General features: G+C 37.5%; 1 protein-coding gene and 1 long non-coding RNA gene across 3 annotated transcripts in view; one reads left to right on the forward strand and one right to left on the reverse strand.

Annotated features, from left to right (window-relative positions):
• Window positions 1-16,472, forward strand: part of LOC138920732 (uncharacterized) — a 66,365-nt gene that overhangs the window by 25,837 nt on the left and 24,056 nt on the right. For both annotated transcript variants that reach the window (XR_011432436.1, XR_011432437.1), the window contains 3 exons: window positions 2,094-2,198; window positions 6,395-9,404; window positions 11,095-11,161. This is a non-coding gene — a long non-coding RNA (uncharacterized lncRNA). The remainder of the gene's footprint in view (window positions 1-2,093; window positions 2,199-6,394; window positions 9,405-11,094; window positions 11,162-16,472) is intronic.
• The window catches only part of LOC106782581 (uncharacterized), a 56,486-nt gene that overhangs the window by 12,877 nt on the left and 27,137 nt on the right, over window positions 1-16,472 (reverse strand). The gene's annotated exons all lie outside the window — the stretch shown is intronic.

Below are 16,472 nucleotides of genomic sequence, written 5' to 3' on the forward strand. Positions count from 1 at the left end.
TGCTATTGTAAGTTTCCATTAGGTATCATTATTTCTACCAAGTCAACATTCTTGGGTTGAATTTTGCATATCAAAATGTTTTCAAATATATTTCTCTCCCATCAATTTTTAGTCAATGATAAATTTTACCATGTGCAGGTTTAACCATTATCAGTTTGATTTTGTGTGGATTACTTTTTTAAATTTAAGATTATTAAAGTTTATTATTATTCAAGATTACTATTAAAGATTTTATTTTTTAAGAGGGGTTTAGATTCACAGTAAAACTGAGAGGAAGGTACAGAGACATTCTGTAGTCCTAACTGCCCCCACACTTGTATAGCATCCTGCATTATCAACATCCCCCACTAGAGAGGTACATATGTTACAATTAATGCACCTATATTGAAACACCATTATCATCCAACGTCCATAGTTCAGCATCATAGTTCACTTTTGGTCTTGTACATTCTATGGATTTGGACAAATGTCTAATGACATGTATTCACTATAATAGTATCATACAAAGTATTTCCATTGCCCTAAAAATCCTCTGTGCTCCGTCTCTTCATCCTTCCCTCCCCTGAAACCCTGGCAACCACTGATCTTTTACTGTTTCCCTAATTTTGCCTTTTTCAAAATGTCATACAGTTGGAATCATATCGTATGTAGCCTTTTCGGATTGGCATCTTTCACTTATTAATATGCGTTTAAGTTTCCTCCATGTCTTTTCATGGCTTGATAGTTCATTTCTTTTTAGTGCTGAATTGTATTCATGTTGTCAGGACGGTACCACAGATGATTTATCCATTCACCTGCTGAAGGACTCTTGGATGCTTCTACATTTTTGCAATTATGTGTAAAGCTGCTATAAACATTCATGTGCAGGTTTTTGTGTGGACATAAATTTTCAGTCTCGTTTTAGCTTGCATTTCCCTGATGACATATGCTGTGGAGCATCTTTTCACATGCTTATTTTCCATCTGTACATCTTCTCTATGAAGTGTCTATTAAGGTCTTCGGTCCTTTTTCAATTGAGTTGTTTTTCTTATTGTTCAATTTTAAGAGTTCTTTATATATTTTGGCTAGCAGCCTTTATCAGATGTGTCTTCTGCGAACATTTTCTCCCAATGTGTGGCTTGTCTTTTCATTCCCTTGGCAGTGTCTTTCACAGGCAGAAATTTTTTATTTTAATGAAGTCCAGCTTACCAATTCTTTCTTTCATGGATTGTGTCTCTGGTGTCGTATCTAAAAAGTCATCACCAAACCAAGGTCATCTAGATTTTCTCCTATGTTATCTTCTAGGAGTTTTATAGTTTTTCATTTGACATTTAAGTAGGTCTGTGATCCATTTTAAGTTAATATTTATAAAAGATGCAATGTTTGTGTCTAGATTCATTTTTTGCATGTGGATGTACAGTTGTCCCAGCACCATTTATTAAAAAGCAAATCTTTGCTCCATTATATTGCCCTTGCTCCTTTGCCAAAGATAAATTGACTATATTTATGCTGGTGTATGTCTTGGCTTACTATTCTGTTCCATTGATTCATTCGTCTATTCTTTTGTCAACGCCACACTGTCTTGATTAATGCTGCTTTATAGTAAATCTTGAAATCAAGCAGTGTCAGTCCTTCAACTTTCTCCTTCTCCTTTAATATTGTATGATTATTAATGAGTCTTTTGCCTCTCTATACAAACTTTAGAACTAGTTTGTCAGTATCCACCAAATAACTTCCTGGGATTTTGATTGGAATTGCACTGAATCCCAATACACAGATCAATCTCAATATACGTAGATCAAGTTGGTAAGAACTGACATCTTGACAATATTGAGTCTTCCTATCCATAAATATGGAATAATCTCCCCATTTATTTAGTTCTTCTTTGATTTCTTTCAACAGAATTTTGTAGTTTTCCTCAGATTGATCTTGTACATATTTTGTTAGATTTATACCTAAGTATTTCTTTTTTGGGGGGTGCTAATGTAAATGGTATTGTGGGTTGGTTGTTTTCTGTTTTTTTTTTTTTTTTTTTGGGCTTGAGGAATATTGTTCCTGAGCTAACATCTGTGCCAATCTTCCTCTATATTTTTATACGTGGGATGCTGCCACAGCATGGCTTGGTGTAGGTCTGCACCTGGGATCCAAACCTGTGAACCCTGGGCTGCTGAAGCAGAGCATGTGAACTCGACCAAGATGCCACCAGGCAGGCCCCAATGGTATTGTGTTTTTAATTTAAATTCCGCTTGTTCATTGCTGATATACAGAAAACCAATGGACTTTTGCATGTTAACCTTGTAGCCTAAAAACTCACTATAATTGCTTAGTAGTCCCAGGAGGTTTTTTTGTTGATTCTTTAGGATTTTCTACATACACAATCATGTCATCTCTGAACAGACATTTTTACTTCTTCCTTACCTATCAGTATACCTTTATTTCCTTTTCTTATCTTATTACATTAGCTAGGATTTCTAGTAAATGTTGGAAAAGAGTGGTGAGAGGGAACATCCTTCCTGATCTTAGCAGGAGAGTTTGTAATTTGTCACTATAAAGTATGATGTTAGCTGTAGATTTTTATCAGATTGAGGAAGTTCCCCTCTATTCCTAGGTTAGTGAAAATTTTTATCATAAATTGGTGTTGGATTTTGTTTAATGTTTTTTCTGCTTCTATTGATATAATCATGTGATTTTTTTCTTCTTTAGGCTGTTGATGTGATTGATTACATTAACTGATTTTTAAAATATGAGGCCAGCTTTGCATATCTGGGATAAATCCAACTTGGTTGTGGTGTATGCATTTTTATACATTGTTGGACTTGATTTGCTAATATTTTGTTTAGGGTTTTGGCATCTATGCTAATGAGAGACATTGGACTGTAATTTTATTTTCTTGTAAGGTCTTTGTCTGTTTTTGGTATTAGGATGATGCTGATCTCATAGAATGAGTTAGGAAGCATTCTCTCTGCATTTATCTTCTGAAAGAGATTGTAGAGAATTTGTATAATTTCTTTATTGATCTTTCATAGAACTTACCAGTGAACCCAGCTGGGACTGGTGCTTCCTGTTTTAAAGGTCATTACTTACTGATTCAATTTCTTTAATAGATATAGGCCTATTGTCTATTTTTTCTTGTGTGAGTTGTGGCAGATTGTGTCTTTCAAGGAAATAGTCCATTTCCTCTAGGTTATCATATTTGTGGGCACAGAGTTGTTCATACTATTCTTTTAATGCTCATGGAATCTGTAGTGATGTTCCCTCTTTCTTTTCTGACATGAGTAGTTTTTGTCCTCTCTTTTTCTTAGTTATTCTGGCTAGAAGCGTATTGATTTTATTGATTGTTTTAAAAGACCAGCTTTTGGTTTCATTGATTTTCTTTACTGATTTCCTATTTTTGATTTCATATGTTTGTGTTCTAATTTTTATTAAATCTATTCTTCTTTGTATTTAAATTGCTCTTCTTTTTTAGTTTCCTAAGGTGGAAGCTTAGATGATTGATTTCACATCTTTCCTTGTTTCTAATATACACATTCAATGCTATAATTTTCCCTCTAAGCACTGCTTTTGCTGCTTCCCACAAATTTTGATAAGTTGTTTTCATTTTAATTTATTTTTCATTTTGCTTGAGATTTTTTTCTTTGACTTATGTTACTTAAAAGCATATTATTTAATTTCCACTACTTTGGGATTTTCCAATTATCTTTCTGTTATTCATTTCTAGTTTAATTCCATTGTGGTATGACAGCAGACACTGTATGATTTCTGTTCTTTTAAATTTGTTAAGGTGTGTTTTATAGTCCAGGATGTGGCCTATCTTGGTGAGATTTCCTTGTAATCTTGAGAAAAAGGTGTATTCTGCTGTTGTTGATGAAATAGTCTATGTATGTTCCAAAATATCCAATTGATTGATGGTATCAATTACAGTTCAGATTTTCCTACTACCTTGGCACCAGTTTCCATGGAGTTTCTGCTCCATTCTGTTGTGACTCTCTATATCCACCTGTCTCTCCAATTTTAGAAGCAATGATTTTCCCCATGACCTCATTTCTCTGACAGATCTAAGAAGAGTTGTTGACTTTTCAGTTCTGGGTTTTGCTAAGCTCTTTTATGTGTGGAATTGGCAACTGGAAGTCTCCATAAATAATTGAATTATATTTATTAGTTACATTCGCCACATGAGTTAATGTGTCCTTGGAGTCAAAATGGTGGGGTCAAAGAATTGTACTTCTTTGATTTATACAGATTCAGTTTTGACCCAGCTTTTTAAGAACAATGCCTGCCCTAGCCCCACCCCATTTATAAAACAGAAAAGGATTTGCTCAGATCTACTTACAAGGTACAGGCAGATAAAAGCCAACACAGTGGTTCTAATCATTCTGCTTGGGAAATGAAAGCAGGGCTCCTACTCATATGTCCTAGTTTGGCATCAAGACTTTTTTTCTCCCTTTGAATGAATAAACACTAAGAAAAAACAGGTTTTGGTTGGTAAACAAATGCCTGAGTCTCCTGAAAATAACCTCATTTTCTCCTCTTCATCTTAGAGTTTAGTGAAGAGAAAGAAACACTGGGAGATTCCACAGTTTTCATTCTCCCCTTATTAAGGACAGAGACTCAGTTTTATTCAGTACAGCAATTCACCAAACTAAAAGGCTGTAGTTCCTGACCTTTCTTACAGCTAAGAAAGAGTGACCAAGACTAAGAAATACAGGCCAATTAGTTGTGCCAGAGGTGTGGTGTGGGACTTCGGGGAGGGTGCTTAGATGGAACCGATAAAGCTGGGAGTGACCCCATTGCCCTTCCCTCTTTTTTCCTGCCTGCCGTCTGAAATGCAGACACGGTGGCTGATCCAGGCTGGAGCCCCAGCATTTATATGTGACAAAGGACAGCCTTCATGATGGAAACCACTAAGACGTTGGAGTAGAAAGACAGATGATTGGTAAACTGCCATGGTGAACAGTCCAGGATCAGTATTAGACTGCTCGCCTCCAGAATTCTTTTACATGAGAAAGAAATAAACCTATTATTTTGTGGCTTTTGCCATATGTAGAAAAATGTAGTTCTAACCAAAGCACTAGCTTTGGCACTGTGTGACCTTGGATTAGACACGTCCCTTCTCTGGGGCACGTCCCCTTGCACATAGTGCCAGTGGCAGGGGTGGGGTGACCTGTATGATCACTGAAGACCAGGTGCCTTTGCCTGGCCATGAGCTCTGTCCTCTTTTACTGGTAACGACATACGAGTTTTTCTCTAGGAGTCTACTTCTCCCCACCATCAGTCCTGTGGTTCAGTGAGGCTGAACCACTTCCTGGTTCCAGTGGTGAACATGTGACCCATGCTTAACAATCAGTTTTCTCCAATCACCCAGCCACAGGAATTGGTTCTGGGATGGCATGTGGTCCAATTTGATCCAGTGAAACACATTCATGGGACTTTTGTTTGAATTATTAGAAAGGAAAATTTCTCTTTCTTGTGAGCTTAAACCAGGAGGGTATAAGTTGAGATTCTGGGGGCCACCATGGGAAGGAAGCCCACCTAACTATGAGGCTAACACAGATGAAAGCAGAGCCAAGAAGAGGTGAGGCCAAGAGATCTAGTTCTGATGATGGCAATTAAGCCCCTGGATCCACCTGTGTCTGAAACTGACTACGTCTACACATTTAGGTTCTGTAAGACCCTAAATTTCCTTTTCCTCTTTCATCCAGTTTGAGCTGGGTTTCTGTTATGAGCAAACAAGCGCCCTTCCCATCATCCCAGGGTCTCTCCCACCATCAGGGCCCATCAGTATTGCCGCACACACTGAGGGGCGAATGGACCATCCATGGCTTACTGCCCAGGGGACTTTCTCAGGAGCTTCTTGACGTGCTCTGCCTGGTGAACTTCCAGGAAAGGCTTTTCTTCCTGTGAGAAAAGAGAGAGGTCTATGCTTCGGCTCACATAGTCTTGTTAGGGTTTTGGTCTCTTTGAGGGGCTTTCACCACAGAGGGCAGGAATTTGGGTAATACTGAGCCATTCCCAGACATCTGCCATTTCTTCAAGAGAGGGGCAGGGCCCAGCCTCCTGTTTAGCAAGCACTTGCTTTCATGAAACGCCAGGGGTCTGGCCTTCCGTGACTCTTCTGCTTACTGACCGCACCAGCCATTGTTCTGTGAAGTCTTTTTCCTTTGAGATTTGGTGATTTCCCATGATACTTCAAAACATTATTTCAGGAATGAAACACCCCAAATCCCACTGTTTTTACTTCTTATGAATAGGAGTTTCTTTTGTTCATTTCTTATTTTGCCGTAATTAAAGAAATAAACATCATTGATATGTTTTGAAATGTTTTATCCAAGGGTGATAAGCTTTCCACAAAAGTCATCTATTTTGCTACATATGTTGAATATGTAAATTTTATGAGATGAAATCTTATATATTGCAGATATGTAAGGAGGAAGTTTACTGCAGTAAATGCCTACATTAAGAAAAAAGAAATATCTCAAATAAACAACATAACTTTATACCTCAAAGAATTAAGAACAGTGAGTTCAGCGAGAGCCTCAACAACCAAGCTGTCTGGGTTCCCATTCTGGCTCTGCTACAGACTACCTGCGTGACCTTCGGCAACACAACTCACCTCTCTGGGTCCAAAATTTCCAATGCAGAATGGAAGACGTAATAATAGTGCCTACCTCACAGGGCTGGGAGTCTGTCTTGTTTACTGTTGCCCCTAGCACCCAGGTGAGTGGCTGGCTCAGGGAAGCATTTTATAAATACTGGGCCCAATGGGCATTCTTAGATTCCAGTATCCTTGGTCTACAGGCTTACCATCACGGGCTCTTTGCCTTTCCAAACAGCTTCTGTACAATTTCCATTTCCCTCACAAGTTGCCTAGGAACACTATGAACAGTTCATCGTCATTAATATGACTTTATATTCTCTTTAGCTTTCCTAACTCTCAGTCCATATTTTGTTGTTGGGGAGATCCAAAAGGTTGAGAACAACAGATTCAAAGCATCCTTCTGCCTGCATTAAAATGTCATCCGACATCCTTGTGAAGCGACTTGTAGCAGGTAGCTGATTAGAGCCTCCATGAAGGTAAAATTTCTGAGCTGCTATTTGGTCCCTGAAGCTGATGCTGCCCATTCTGACGTTCCAATGGAAATCCCTGCAAGTTGTTATCTCTGCGAGATGGGACGATAGGTGATTTTTATTTCTTTTATAACTTTATTTTTCACTCTTTTTTATATAGAATGTTTTACATGATTGAGGGAGAAAGCATTTTTTTTTAAAGAAAGAAATACACTGCACTTGGATTTCTTCTTCAGCTACACAAGCAGCCATACAGAGAGAAACACATTACCAAGTCTTTCTTACCCTAACTTTTCTGCACAGTGTTTGAGACTGTCTGACTCCGCTTGCCGCAGTATCAGCCCTGGGCATGCTATCAGTGTTTCTGCTTTTCAGCAAAGAAAAGCAAGAAGTAAGAAGAAAGGGAAAATAACCACGGTGTAACTGTTTAAAACTCTCTAAAAATAACCATGGTGTAACTGTTGAAAACTGTTTACCAGTAGGCTGTTAAAACATATTCAGAGGTTATGAAAAAACAGTTTTGAAAAATATCAATACATGTTAATAAGATTGGCATTTTTTTGGCATCCTGGACACAATGCTTCACTAAGCAAATTCTCATACCTAAGAATTAATAGTGATTGCATTGAAACATTCCTATCCAAAGTTGAGAGAAACAGCATATAGATAAGAAAGCTATTATTATATTTTTGCTTTATGTTCCAGCTTCACTGCCCGGACAGAAAATAATCATGCAACTAAGATGAATTTGAGCAACCAGAAAATAAAAAGTCAGTTGTTTCAGCACCTGAAATTTAGTAGGAAACCACTCATTTTAGCTAAAGTTTTAACACCAAAGAGATAGATATTCTCTCACCTACAATCCTAGCAAGAGAAATCTGGGGGCTTTGCAGACACATAGAGTAGCAAGGTTGAAACCTTCTCCCTCCAAAAAGCCATAAATTCAGCTACACAAATACTAGTAATTACCATGGAGTATAAAATATTAAAGTAACCAGAGACGTAACACATTAAGAAGAATCTGTGAAGTTAATTTTTAAAATATTTACTCCAAAGATGATTTCTTCATCAAAGCTTAATAGTGAGTTATATGTGTATCTTGACTATAAAAAAGAGCTCTACGTTCACTGAAGATAAGTTATTAGTTCATGAATGTCTACAGATTTAAAAAATAAAAGAACCATATGCATTCCAAGAAGGATCTCGAAGCCCTGAACCTTCAAATTGGCAGCCTGGCGAAACCTCAGAAGGCCCCTCGAGTTAGGGAAGTGTGAGGGGTTCATCCTTGACATCAACACTGCTAAACCTGCATCGAGAGAGAAAACCCTTCCCAGAAAGGAGTAAAAATGGAATGAACCGAATAGCAACCTTAGAAATTCCCATTATAAGAACCCCACATCCCACATAAATCAGAGCTAACATTCTTATGATTAATAAGCATTCCTGACTTTATACGTAGGGGAAGAGCCATATTCCCAGAGTTGGATATTTCTTCTTGTTTTCCCACTTCACACCGTATAATCTAACATCACATAGCCCTAGATGTTCTTAGCCCTGAGGCAGTGACTGGTACCTACGGGTGCATAGTGAATGATGTATGAATAAATAGGATGGATGGATGAATCAGTGACTCTTGTCTGGAAAGTGCATGGGACTCAAGTGGGTGTCAGTGGCCTGGAGGAAAAAGTGGTTACACAAATACAAACTGTCTTTAGGCCAGCTGCTTATAAAGAGGGAGTGGTCTACACTTTGCCCAACAGGGTTGTGGGCCAAAACATATATTAAAGAAATAAAAGTCCTCTACCAAACAATAATTGTTATGCATATTTAATTCTACAAATTTAGAAGCACCAAGAGCTGCTAATGCTACCATTTAAAACAGTTATGTTGTTGAATATATTCTATGAAAATAAAAACACTAAGAAACATCTAAAAGTCAGTTACTTTGGTTTAACAATGTAGTTGTCTCCATCTTTAGCTGAACTAAGATTTCTAATAAACTATTCTGATCCATCATTTTATTTATTTATTTATTGAGTGTGTGTGTGTGTGTGTGAGAGAGAGAGAGAGAGAGAGAGAGAGGGAGGGAGGAAGACTGGCCCTGAGCTAACATCTGTTGCCAATCTTCCTCTTTTTGCTTGAGGAAGATTGTTGGTGAGCCAACATCTGTGCCAATCCTCCTCTATTTCGTCTGTGGGATGCCGCCACAGCATGGCTTGATGAGGGGTATGGAGGTCTGCGCCCAGGATATGACCCTGCGAACCCCAGACAGCTGAAGTGGAGCGCGCGAACTTAACCATTGTGCCACCAGGCCGGCCCCCATCATTTTATTTTAATAATAGACTCTCACGTAGGAACAGGTATGGAAATTGATGTCAGCTCACTTTTCAATTTTGTTCTCCAAAGAAGTTTGTAAAAATTTTAAGTCTGAACTCTATATTAATTTTAAAACAAAAATCAGGTACTCTATAAATAATTAGCCAAAATAACTTTGTTCAGCTGAATATCTTTAAAAATGCTCAGGGAGAAGCACATAAAATTTGAGGCTAAATAAAAGAGTTTCATTACTAGTAAGTTCAACTTGTTAAAATGGCAAAGCTATCAGTAGCTGTTGGTAGCAGTTTACTACAAAATGGTATATATATTATCACATATTAAATGCATTTAAATAGTAATTTAAAACAAAATATATAAAAATAGCAATTACAACACACACAACCCTCAACCTTGACATACTTCTCCTATAAATAAGAACCAATATGTGTTAATCTTAGAGAGAAGATTAATGGAGCAATACTACATAAAGTGCTTCGTGCTCCTTGGATAAAAGGTGATACGACTAATAACTCAAAATCTGAAAGTGGGGCAGGAAGGAGGCAGCAGGAGGGAGGAACAGGGAGAAACGTACCGTGCAAACATGAGGCCAGTGTTCAAACTGCTGTAAAATTCCTTGATTAAGTTCTTCTTTATATAACTCTTTGTAAAAATGTGGAAGCTTAGATATCCAAATGCCATTGTTATTCTTGTTTAGTATTTCCTTTATGCGGTTTTGAACCTTATCCATTTTATAAGTGTAAGAGGCAGGAGGCGCGACATTTGGTTTTTCAACAGTCTGATTTAAATTATCTTTAAATTAAAAAAATGATAGAATTAACCAAAATGCTTAACATTTTAGGTCATCCCCATTACTCAGTGTTGGTGTCTTTAGGCTTCGTTATACTTCAGGCTTGCCGGGGTCAAAGGACTTAGAAGGAGCAGGATTAGGCAAAGCAGGACCATGACAGCTTCAGTCTAAGTTTTAACCCTGAAATAACCAGCAGGGTCAACAGCCACCACAGAGGAAACGTGGCCCCTTTATTTTGCAAGGGTGCTTCATAGTTTAATTTAAACATCAAGGTGATCTTGCTTTGTAAAGAATAATGAAACATTATTTAATCAATCATTTTCTAACTGCAACAAAGAAAGGTTAAATTTTAGACAGTAATGGTATATAGGTAATGATGAATTTGAAGCTGTATTCCACAGAGCATAAGGATAATGCCTTAATAGTAAGATCAAACAACATTTTATAGAAATTTAAAAATTGTCCAGGTTTTAAGATATAATCAATTTTCCCCTTTATTAATGAGAAAAAATAATTTAGTAATACACAGAAGTTCAAAAATTGATCCACCTACAATAATCATCCTAGCCTCAGTTTATGAACATAAATAAAAGGTTTGGTGCCCACAGATTAATGATTTGTTTTTATCTCCCCAATCCAAATCATTTATCTTTCATAAGTGAATATTTATAAAGTTTTGGCTCACTCTCTTACTCACATTTATTTTGTATTTAAAACTCAGAATGGCTGAGTTAACATTCTAAGACAATAAGGAAACTTGAGTGTCCACTATAGCTGACAGTTCTAGTATTTTAAGAACTATGAAATTCTTCCAAACCTTTTCTGAATCTCAATGGGATACAGATCAGAGTATATTAAAATATATGTGCATATTTTAATCAGATAGTATTTCCACTGGGATTCAACGATTTTTCTTTGATTTTAAGCTGGCTGGTAGAGACACACAGGCTGGTGTGGGGATGCTGGCCCCTGAGGATGCCAGGAAGCCAAAGGGTGAGCTTCCTTGAGGATGGCTGGATGCTGACTCTGCTTCACCTACCACGGGGAATGAGACCTGGCCTTGCCAAGGCTTAGTTTGGCTCAGAGAACAGAAGGGTTCAGGATGTCCATATATGTTTGCTGTTAAAGGCATGGCTAATTTATTTAAGTTCTTCCCAAATAACGATATAAAAGGGTAGGAAGAAGAAAAAGATGAGTTTCTCAGAAATGGCCAGACCTTCCCTTAAAGCGAGAGTGTCAGCAGTTGATGAATAGTCCTTGCAAATGTACCTGCTCTGTGGGGCCACTGGAGTCACCTAAGCTTCTGTACCTTTCGTTAAACAAATAAAGGAAGTAATCTAGGTAGGAGAGGTTGTGTATAAGTGTGTGCATCTCAGCTGCCAGGTTAAAGTTACAACATTTAAAATAGTTGGACAGATAAGTAAAACCATAGAGAGTTTAGAAACACTGAATTTACATTATGTCTTAACACATGATAAAAGTGGCACTTAAACCAGAGAGGAGATTGCTCAAATAACTACTTAGAAAAGAAGAAACACATTTCTCACCTTATATCCTCACCAAAAGAATTTTATATGAATTATATTGCATATATTTAGGAAGATTTTTCCAAATATGAGGACAAAGAAATAAACCACATACACACAGAGATATCCTCTGTGTTCATGTCTGTCTCCCTCAGTAGACTCCAAGTGTCTTAATTATCTGTGTTCCCAGTGCCTAGGGCAGGGCTTAGTATACGAAGGGAGAGTGAATGTTGTAAGAATGAAGAGGAGGATTGAATGAATCAATGACTATGTCTTGCCCAGCAGTGGGTCGGGGACTAGAGTGGGTGATAGTGACACAGCACACACATTTCCCAATTTTTGGATGGTATGGAATACTCTAAAAATTAGATCAATTCTTTGAAATGAGGCACACCTCCTTATAGTATTTTAATTTTAAAAGGAATGATTAGATTGCAGGCTACCAATAACAGTTTCTTTAGTATATGATGCTACGCAATTATAAGAGGATCACGTTTGTGGATAATGCATCTGGGAAACAACAGAAGATGCCAAAATCATATCCATCTCCTACTGTTGCTGAACTGGTAGAGAGACAGAACTCCCTTCCCTTGAGCCAGAGCCCTAAAAATGTAAACTGAAAGCTTGTCCTGCTTCGAGTCAGCTTTGAGGGCTCTAGTAGAAGCAGAGGGTTGTGAGCAAAGAGCGAGAGTACGGGAGACAATGGCAGAGACTGCTATTGGTAGGTCTAACGGACAGGAAAGAAAACAGTCAACACAGCAAAAGAAAGATATTCAAGGGAAATCACAGGGACACATGAAAAGCAAACACAGTAATATGACTGTGAGCTCCAACCAATTTTATAACAATAAGAATAAAAGACTTATTTTGTTTCTTAAAAGACAAATGCTTAGACTGGTCCCCCCCAAACCCCAAATCTAAACATATGCCATCTATTAGAGACATGTTCTTATCCCGCAAATATTTATTTGGGACCTACTGTGTGCCAGGCATTGTGTCCGACAGTAATGATCAATGATAAGCAAAAAAACACACCCCTACTCTCACGAACTACACACTTCATTGAGAAAACTGACTGTGGTGAGCAGCTGTTAGACGGCCTCAGTGATCCTTGCCTCCTGGCATCCACAGGCTGTGTAATCCCCTCCCCTCGAGTAACTTGCTTCTAGCCCAGAGAATACTTCAAGGTTGAGGGCACTACAAATAAGTAGGCTACAAAAGATTTTAATTTCCATTTTGCTAGCATAATCTCTTCCTTGCTGGCTTTGATGAAGCAAGTGGCCATGTTGGGGAGGCCTACATGGCAAGAAATGGAAGGTGGTCTTTGGTCAAGAGCCAGACAGAACTAAGTAACAACTCGAAAGGAACCGAAGCAGAGGACCTAGCTAAGCGGTGGCTAGACTCCTGACGCACAGAAACTAGGAGATAATAAGTATGTGTTGTAAGCTAAACTTGTGGTAATCTGGTACACAGCAATAGAGAATTAATGCACTGACAAAATCTCTATATAAGAACAAAGTCTACTGAGCGCTCTGAGAGGAGCAGCAGGTGTAATAACAGCATTGATAGAACCAACAAACCAAATTAGGAAGTAGAGAATGGTTGTTGCGAATGGGATGATCTTGTCTTTTTAATGGCTGAGTACTATTCCATTGTATATATACACTACATCTTTATCCATTCATCAGTTGATGGACACCTGGGTTGCTTCCACTTCTTGGCTATTGTGAATTATGCTGCAATGAACATAGGGGTGCATAAGTCTCTTTGAATTGTCGATTTCAAGTTCTTTGGATAAATACCCAGTAGTGTGATAGCTGGTCATATGGTGTTTCTATTTTTAGTTTTTTGAGAAATCTCCATACTGTTTTCCACAGTGGCTATACCAGTTTGCACTCCCACCAGCAGTGTATGAAGGTTCCCTTTTCTCCACATGCTCTCCAACATTTGTTATTTTTTGTCTTGGTGATTATAGCTATTTGAATGGGTATAAGGTGATATCTTTGTGTAGTTCTGATTTGCATTTCCCTGATGATTAGTGATGTTGAATATCTTTTCATGTATTTATTTGCCATCTGTATATCTTCTTTGGAAAAATGTCTGTTCATATCCTCTGCCCACTGTTTGATCGGGTTGCTCGCTTTTTCGTTGTTGAGTTTTGTGAGTTCTTTACATATTTTGGAGATTAACCCCTTGTTGGATATATGATTTGAAAATATTTTCTCCCAGTTAGTGAGTGGTCTTTTAATTTTGTTCCTGGTTTCCTTTCCCTTGCAGAAGCTCTTTAGTCTGATGAAGTCCCACTTGTTTATATTTCTTTTTGTTTCCCTTGCCTGAGTAGTCATAGTATTCGAAAAGATCTATTTAAGACTGATATCAAAGAGTGTACTTCCTATATTTTCTTCTAGGAGTTTTATGGTTTCAGGTCTTACCTTCAAGTCTTTCGTCCATTTTGAGTTTATTTTTGTGTGTAGTGAAAGATAATGGTCTACTTTCATTCTTTTGCATGTGGCTGTCCAGTTTTCCCAACACCATTTATTGAAGAGACTTTCCTTTCTCCATTGTATGTTCATGGCTCTTTTGTCGAAGATTAGGTGTCCATAGAGATGTGTGGTTTTATTTAGGGGCTTTCAATTCTGTTCCATTGATCTGTGCACCTGTTTTTGTACCAGTACCATGCTGTTTTGATTACTATAACTTTGTAGTATATTTTGAAGCCAGGGATTGTGATGCCTCCAACTTTGTTCTTTTTTCTCAGGATTGCTTTAGCTGTTTGGGGTCTTTTATTGCCCCATATGAATTTTAGGATCCTTTGTTCTATTTCCGTGAAGAATGCCATTGGGATTCTGATTGGGATTGCATTGAATCTGTAGATTGCTTTGGGTAGTATGGACATTTTAACTATATTTATCCTTCCAATCCATGAGCATGGAATATGTTTCTGTTTCTTTATGTCATCATTGATTTCATTCAATAATGTCTTATAGTTTTCATTGTATAGGGCTTTCACCTCCTTGGTTATATTTATTCCTAGATATTTTATTCTTTTTGTTGTGATCATAAATGGGATTGTATTCCTGAGTTTGCTATTAAGAGTATAGAAGTGCCACTGACTTTTATATGTTGATTTTGTACCCTGCAACTTTGCTGTAGATGTTGATTATTTCTAATAGTTTTCTGAAGGATTCTTTAGGATTTTCTATATACAAAATCATATTGTCTGCAAACAGTGAGAGTTTCACTTCTTCATTGCCTATTTGGATACATTTTGTTTCTTTTTCTTGCCTAATTGCTCTGGCCAAAACCTCTAGTACTATAAGAGTAGTGGGAATGGGCACCATTGTCTTGTTCCTGTTTTCAGAGGGTTGGCTTTCGGTTTTTTCCCTGTTGAGTATGATGTTGGTGGTGAGTTTGTCATGTGGAGGTACTTTTCCTTCTATACCCCTTTTTATTGAGACTTCTTGTCATAAATGGATGTTGGATCTTGTCAAATGCTTTCTCTGAATCTACTGAGATGATCCTGTGGTTTTTACTCCTCTTTTTGTTAATGTGGTGTAGGAAATTGATTGATTTGTGGATGTTGAACCATCCCTGCACCCCTGGTATAAATCCCACTTAATCATGGTGTATGATCCTTTTAATGTATTGCTGTATTCAGTTAATATTTTGTGGAGGTCTTTTGCATCTACATTCATCAGTGATACTGGCCTGTAATTTTCCTTCTTTGTGTTATCCTTATCTGGCTTTGGGATCAGGGTGATGTTGGCCTCATAGAATGTGTTAGGAAGTATTCCATCTTCTTCAACTTTTTGGAATAGTTTGAGAAGGATAGATAATAAATCTTCTTTGAGGGTTTGGTAGAATTCTCCAGAGAAGCCATTTGGTCCTGGACTTTTATTTTTGGGTAGGTTTTTGATTACTGTTTCAATCTCTTTACTTGTTATTGGTCTATTCAGATTCTCTATTTCTTCTTGATTCAGTTTTGGGAAGTTGTATGAGTCTAAGAATTTATCCATTTCTTCTAGATTGTCCAATTTGTTGGTGTATAGTTTTTCATAGTATTCTCTTAAAATCCTTTGTATTTCTGTGGTATCCATTGTAATTTCTCCTCTTTCATTTATATAATTTTATTTATTTGAGCCTTCTCTCTTTTTTTCTTAATGAGTCTGGCTAAGGGCTTGTCAATTTTGTTTATCTTCTCAAAGAACCAGCTGTTAGTTTCATTGATCCTTTCTTCTGTGTTTTTGGTTTAAATTTCATTCATTTCTACTCTAATTTTTATTATTTCCCTCCTTCTGCTGACTTTGGGCTTTGTTGGCTCTTCTTTTTCTAATTCTGTTAGGTGAAGTTTAAGATTGCTTATTTTAGATTTTGTTTGTTTGTTTGTTTGTTTGTTTTGGTGACGAAGATTTTCTCTGAGCTGACATTTGTTGCCAATCTTTCTCTATTTTGTATGTGGGACACTGCCAAAGCATGGCTTGATGAGTGGTGTGTAGGTCTGTGCCTGGGATCTGAACCAGCAAACCCCAGGCCACCGAAGTGAAGCATGGAAACTTAACCACTATGCCACTGGGCTGGCCCCTTTTATTTGTTAAGGTGGGCCTGTATTGCTATGAATTTCCCTATTAGGACTGCTTTTGCTGCATCCCATATGAATTGGTATGGTGTATTTTCATTTTCATTTGTCTCCAGATGTTTTTTGATTTTGCCTTTAATTCTTCAATGACCCAATGGTTGTTCAGTAGCATGTTGTTTAGTCTCCAGATATTTGTCACTTA

Source organism: Equus caballus, chromosome 25 (genome assembly GCF_041296265.1).
Source record: "Equus caballus isolate H_3958 breed thoroughbred chromosome 25, TB-T2T, whole genome shotgun sequence".
NCBI classification, from domain to species: domain Eukaryota; kingdom Metazoa; phylum Chordata; class Mammalia; order Perissodactyla; family Equidae; genus Equus; species Equus caballus.